The sequence below is a fragment of the Oryx dammah genome, unplaced genomic scaffold (genome assembly GCF_014754425.2).
Source record: "Oryx dammah isolate SB20612 unplaced genomic scaffold, SCBI_Odam_1.1 HiC_scaffold_9, whole genome shotgun sequence".
NCBI classification, from domain to species: Eukaryota; Metazoa; Chordata; class Mammalia; order Artiodactyla; family Bovidae; genus Oryx; species Oryx dammah.
The window spans coordinates 51983655-51990814 of NW_024070193.1; the positions used below are offsets into that span (position 1 = coordinate 51983655).

The 7160-nt window shown below is 43.4% G+C and overlaps 1 non-coding gene across 1 annotated transcript; it reads left to right on the forward strand.

The window, feature by feature from the left end:
- Window positions 1-3870: 3870 nt before the first annotated feature.
- On the forward strand, window positions 3871-3943 carry TRNAK-CUU. The gene has a single exon. It is a non-coding gene; the product is annotated as a tRNA-Lys (tRNA).
- The last annotated feature ends 3217 nt before the right edge of the window (window positions 3944-7160 follow it).

Here is a 7160-nt window from a genome sequence, read left to right on the forward strand (position 1 = left end):
AGGCCATGGGGAGGCCCCTGCGGAAGTCCAGACTTTGGGCCACCTGTATTCACCCATGGACAAATGACACACATCCTGGGATGAAAGGCCCCACCTCTGGGGCACCCTCCCATCACCCATCCTCTCTTCAACCCTTCTGTCAGGGGCAAAAGCCCAAAGAACATTGGGCTCCCCAAGAACTCTCTAGGGACAGGTAGGATGCTGGGCATGTCCAAGGCCAGAGCTCCCAGCAGGAGTCTCAGACATCACAAAACCCTTGAATCACTGCTTGACCTAAAAATAACTGCCAGACAGCCTTTTCGACAGCACCAGCCCAGGGAGTGAGCACCGCCTCTTCTCCGATAACTACACAGCTCACCTGGAAACCCTACTCCCAGAGAAGGAGCCCATTTTCCTCCACCTCCAATAAAGAAAAGCCTCTGCATGGGAAGAGAAATGTCCTGCAGACGAGGGTGCTCAGGAGGGGGCCGCCTTGATTAAAGCAGGTTGTTCTGCCAAGAAGCCTTGAATATGCTCTCTTGGTTTGGAGCTGTTAGTGCAGCGTGGAGGCAGCAGGCAACATGAATTGCCTTTTATCTAATTGGAAAACTCCCACCGAGTTTAGAAGTACTCATTTAGACAGGCAGATCAATAAAAGAAATGGGGAGCGTATGACCGTGGAGATGTTTGGGAATGAGCCGGGCCTCTATACATCTGCTTAATAAAGATAAACTCATCCAGGTTGTAGTGCAAACCTGGGCTACCCTCCTGGCTCCAGACGCCAGCATGTTCCATTTATTTTCCATGAGCAGACGTTTCTCAGGAGCAACAGGCAAGAGACCCCTTCCCTTGCCTTCTCTTCATCTGAGTTCAAGAGCTCTGTTGAAGGGAGGACAGAAACACAAAGAGGGGCCTTCGGACTTTGACTAGGATTATTCTAGCATCTTCCCAAAATGGGGAGGGCGTCCCCGGTGACACTGGTGGGAAAGAACCACCTGCCGATGCAGGAGATACAAGAGACCCAGGTTCAATCCCTGGGTTGCAAGGGTCCCCTAGAGGAGGAGATGGCACCCCACTCCAGTATTCTTGCCTGGAAAATTCCATGGAGAGAGGAGCCTGGGCTATACAGTCCATGAGGCTATAAAGTGTCAGACATGACTAAGCAACTAGGTACCCAAAAAATGGTATTCCCTTGACCCAAACTCAAATGGAACAGAACAAAAACAGAGATCCACAGGAAAGGGATAGAAAAAAGAAAGGAGAGATGAGTGAGGAGAAAAATGAGGCTCTCTTGCCATTTCATATCATTTTATTGTGTATAAATCCCACTGCAGAGTAATGAGTACTATCTGAGCATCTGTGTTGAGAACTCCCCAGCTGAAACCTTCTTTCCCCTCCTCTCTCTCTTAGTTATCATTGAATTAGGAGCTCTGAAATGTCTTCCTCATTCCCACATCACCACCCTCATGACCTTTTATCCATCCTTGTCCTTGCTGGCAACCCTCCACCCCCATCCCCATTCTATACACAGGAGGCTGAAACCCTCACTTCAAACACAAGCTTTTGTTACTGGCCACGGTATAGAAGCTGAGTCCCTTCAAAGGGAAAAATGCTGTGTGGCTGAAGGTCCAGAAATAGAAGGGGTGTGTGTGTCTGTGGTGTCTGTGTGTGTGTGTGTGTGTGTGTGTGTGTGTGTGTGTGTGTACACGCACACTTGTATGTGTACTGGTCTACAGGTACTTCACGTATGCTGGGGAAATGTGATAAAGCTGGGAACCCTGCTTGGAATTGCTGCATCCCTCCTCTGACTCCTGCAGAAGTTCTTCCCTGGGCTGGGGCTGTAGGAAGAAGCCTGCTGCCTCTCGGCTTTAACAAAGGACTTTCTCTTGCACCATCCCACTGCGAAGGCTCAGACTCATACCTGGGCCATGGATCGGTTGCCATGGAAATGACTGCAGAGTCACAAATAAGGCGGTATTATGTTCTCTCAGCAGGACCAGACCAAAGCTAGAAGCTAGAGAGAGAAAGAGGAAGAGGGAGACAGAACTGGAGAGAAAGAAAGAATAAAAATACACCTGCTATCAATAGCAAGCCATAAGGGAAACACAAACAAAGTGATGGAGTGAAAGGACGATGCTTGAGAGAAAGCAGCCTTCAGACAGGACAGGGGGGTGGCATTGTTTCCTTTAAGGGAGGGCTCTCATGTCATGAAGGAGGGAGGAGCTCATGCACCCCGCCCCCCGTCTCTTCTACTGGCTTCTTCTCTCCCTCCTCATTGGGTAATGTTGCAAAAAGCTAGAAAGGAAGGGTTGGGGGGAGACATACAGAATGAGGCAGGAGGTGAAAGGGGGTCTCAGGAGGTGAATCAAGTCATTTCTCTTTTCCTCTCTCCCCATGAAACAGAAAGGCCCTGCTCTGATTCTCGACAGAAAACTTCAAGACTGTTGATCTGTGACCTTCTTATCCATACACCTTTCAGGACCTCAGCACTCTGATTAAGATTTTTCTCCTGAGCCCAGTGCCTCTGAAGAGAGAGGGGTCCCACTGTCCTCCCAAGGTCACTTGTTCATTCGAATCTTCATCAGTTTCCTTGCTGTGGATGCAAGTGTGAGCATCAAGGTCGAGATTCAGACTCAAGGAGCTAATAAGAAGCACCAAGCTTTTTCCAGCTAAATTACAAGACTTTCAATAAGGCAAGGAACTTTCAAATTCTCCCTCAGCCACTCTTTTTTTTTTTAATGGATGTAAGTATAGATTTCAACAAGCACAATGCTTTTGACAAAACATAAAAAGTTTCCTGTGATCTCTCAATCCATTATCAAAATAAGCAGATTTTCAAAAGTATTGCAATCTTACACACTTTCTCTGAGCCTCATTCTTTTTGTGGTGGCCAGGATAGTTAGCTCTGCCTTAGTTGGGAGTCTAGAAAGACTGAGCAACTTCCTCTGTAATATTGTTTGAGTAGCAGTGAAAGTCTTGCCAACAAAAATGTTCTCCCCTATCAACTAACATAAGTGCCTAAAACCCCACATTTGTGTAATCCTTTTCTGTCTTCAAAAGGTCTATTCAAAAAGTCAGAAGTTAGGACAATCTTCCCTAACTTCTCAGTGGGAATGAGTTTTCAGATTAGCTTCCCGAGTGGTGCTAGTGGTAAAGAACCAGCCTGCCAATGCAGGGGACTGTAAGAGACGCAGGTTCAATCCCTCAGTCAGGAAGATCCCCTGGAGGAGGGCATTGCAAACCACTGCAGGATTCTTGCCTGCAGAATCCCATGGACAGAGGAGCCAGGCGGGCTACAGTCCATAGGGTCACAAAGAGTCAGACATGATGGAAACGATTTAGCACAAGGAAATAGGACATGGGATGCATAAACTCTGCTGCATACAACAGTGGACAGATAGGAGTATTTCTGTCCCCCATTATATGCATCAGAATTTATTCATCAGAATGCTCACATCTGCCCCTTGAGAGTCAAGGGAATGATAATATTTGTCCCTAAGGTATCAAGCTGCTCACTCCCGGGTCCTCCCAGGATGGGACCAGGAGCAGTTTCAGTCAACATGGAAACACCAAGAGTTTCCAAACAGCTGAAATATCATGAAGTTCTTTGCTCCTTTCTGTAAAGTTTCCCTGGCTTGACACAGTGACTCTAGACTCCTCAGGATCCCCACCCTAGTCTACTTATCTCCCTCCATTGTGAAGTGGGAGATGAAGTGGTGAGCCTTGATCTAACTCAAAAGGTCAACAGCAGGGTCTCGGGGAGGATCTGAGGCAGGCAGTTGGCAGCCAGCTTTACTAAGCCCTCCGTTAAGGTCTTAACTGAGCAATAGAAGCATAGAGACTAATTGGGACTGGTAATAATTTGGTCAATCAAAACCTTAGCTAGGGACTTCCCTGATGGTCCAGTGGTTAAGACTCCACACTCTTAATGCAGAGGGCCCAGGTTCGATCCCTGGTCAGGGAACTAGATCTCACATGCCGCAACCAAAGTTCACAAGTCACAGTGAAAGATCCCTTAGGCCACAACAAAGATCAAATATCCTGATGCTGCAACTAAGACCCAGTACAGCCAAATAAATAAATATATTTTTAAAAAACTTAGCTAAAGCATGGAATTGCTTTTTAAGAAGTGATACAAAACACCCTAAATAGTTCATTGTAACTTAAAATATAAACATGCTTTTTTCCTGCTAACTTTTAATGTGGAGCCAAGATGTCTTCTTTGAATATTAGAACACTGATAAAAGTTCTCCATCAATTTCTTCAAAAGCCACATTCACAATTCACGTCTTCAATTTCCAGTTTCCATTACTTTCAAGCAAAGTAAAATGTTAAGGACAATTATGAGGTAATCTGAACACACAATCCTTCCAAATTGTTTTGTATTTCTGCAGTCATTTATAGTCATCTCACCCACACCCAGTTCAATAGCACATTTACTGAGTCTTTTCAAAGCATGCAATTTTGTTTTCATAGAAATAACTCTCTTTTCATTCTCAATGTTCATTGGTTTACATAATATTTAATTAAATTATCGATTGATGTAGTGAATTGGTTGTCAAGGTTTGTTAAAAGAGGCCCCACTGCTATTGTTTTCTCTGAAGGCAAATTCTCCTCCTAAACAGTTTGCCTGAAATTGACCTTCAAGGAAAATCACATTTTAAATATCAGAGGCCAATTATTACACATCGAGAACTCTTTGTGCAACAAATAAGAAAATAGTTTCTCGGGATACAAAAATAATTGAGGTAAGGTAGACCTCTGGCATGAGAGGAGGTCACCAAAGCCTCTCTCTGAAAGCAACTAAAATACAGAACGCTAGTAACAGCTATTTCAGGACCCTGGACAGCAACTGAAAGCAAACAACAGCAAGTGATGAAGCGTCAAAAACCAGTGCTTTTGGAGAACAGTTGGAATCTACAGTGTATTTTCCCAGGGCTGATCCCATCAAGCTCCCTCACCCTCTCAGATCAGTTAGCATAGTTAGGTCTATCTAACAGGCGGAACAGACTGGATGACCAGCAGCTTCACTGCCAGAAGGGGATGGTTTAGTTTGGAGCTAAAGGTGAAAACCTGGTGCTCAGTGAATGACAGGCAACAATCTCAGTGGTGACCAAACAAGGAAGGTCAGACATTACAACAGTCTTTGAGGTAGTGATTCTATCTGGTGCAAACATCAGCCTAGAGGACTAGCCAGAAATTTAATAGGGAAATGCAAGAAGTGAGCACTCATGGAGGTACCTTATAACCATTCCACCTATCTCTGGCTGACCTGGAGTTGGTGGACATGTGTGGTGGGCGGGGTGGGGGTGGGGGTGGGACCAGCGGGAGGCTTATGAAGAACAAAAGCCAGAGCATCCTTAAAACAGCACACAGATCTATCCACATCAGGTAGAAACCTGTCTGGCTAAAAGTCTGTAAACACAGTCTCTGAAGAATCACTTGCTGGCCACTAAATCATGCAGACACAAAAACAAGACCTGGGAAACCAAGCTTAGAAATAATATCATAACATGTTAATTTATTGTTATATATGTTTCCTTAAGTGAGAAAATATAGCCACATACCACAAGTGAGATAGACTTCATAAGAAAGTTAGTAAACAAACAAAAACCCTGAGGGGGAAAATTCAGAAAACAGTTTTGCCTCTATACTACTTTATAGTACTTAAAATTTCAAAGTTTCAACAAAAAATGATAAGACATAAAAAGAAATAGACAAGTGTGACCCACAAGTAGGGAAAAAGCAGACAAAGATAAGTTATCTTTATTAATTTATATAATTAATTCACTATAATTTATTAAATTATGGATTATGTGCTACGGTGAGTGAGGTGTCACCAAATAATAAAATATAAACTTTTACTTGAAATTTAATTTTCAGCTTTATGTGAAATAGAATGGTGTGGATTCCTATAATTGTATATATAATGTGACGAATACTTTGAGCTAGATATTTGGAACTCTATAAAACTCTGCAAGAAAATTAAAATGGTTAAATTAAAATTAAAATTGAAACCAATACTTTCTTTCCTTGTGAGTTTGTTATCCTGGTTTTTTTTTTTTTCAAGTATTTTATTTCTGTACTTTCAAACTCTAGACCTAGATTTTTTTTATAACCTGACTGAAAGTCAAAGATATATACACACTCCTACAACGAGCCTCCCTTGGAAAGCACAAGAAGATTAAACAGATTGTGAAATAAAAGCCTCATGTGTGCCAAACATGTGGGTGTATTCACTTCTTAATTTGGCATAACCGACACGATTTTGTCTAAGGTACCATTTCAGTGTGGGGAAAATACCAATGAGAACTTCAGAGATACTCAGTACAGTCTCATCAGCTGACTAATAGTATTTCTTATGCTTTCTGTTGCCTTCAATAGGAAGACCTCAACTTTCTTTATAGTGTGTGTTGGCAGAGAAGAGAATATATTCTAATTACATCCAACAGAAGCTTTGAGACCAGAAGGGGGCACCCAGATGGTGCTTCACGGACCAGTGCAAAGCTCAGGCCTATCCACCCTGCGAGTCTCCCCGAGAGGCACAGTGCGGACCAGTCTCTAGTCAGCTTCCCTCAATTTTTTTTATTGGAGGATAATCTCCAATAAATATAAGCAGCTCATATAGCTCAATATCAGAAAAACAAACACCCCAATTTTTAAATAAAATGGGCAGAATACCTAAGCAGACATTTTTCCAAAGAAGACATACAGATAGCCAATAGGCACAGGAAAAGATGCTCAACATTTCTCATTATTAGAGAAACGCATATCAAAACTCTGATGAGGTGTCACCTCGCACCATCAGCCAGTTTCTCTTTACCAACAGCCCCCGATGATGCCCGGTGGACCTGGCCCCACCTTGCCCCTTCCACAGCATTCCTGCAGAGAACGGCTCCCTACTCCTGCCAGAGACCTGGGCATGTGCACCGGTCCCCAGGCCGACTTCCTCCCAAGCCTACCAGTTGTAGCATCCATCTACAACTGCTGATAATTCAACTATAGTAGAGGAAAAGTTTCTCTTCTGTGATTTATGATGATTGATGAAGACTGTTCTAAAACACAAAACTGCCAGGCAAATGGTTAAGAACACACTCATTTACAAATCAAGCAGATCAAGAACATCCCTTTGAATTCCAAAAGTCAAAGTACTCATGTCAAATGAGACCCATGGAACCATT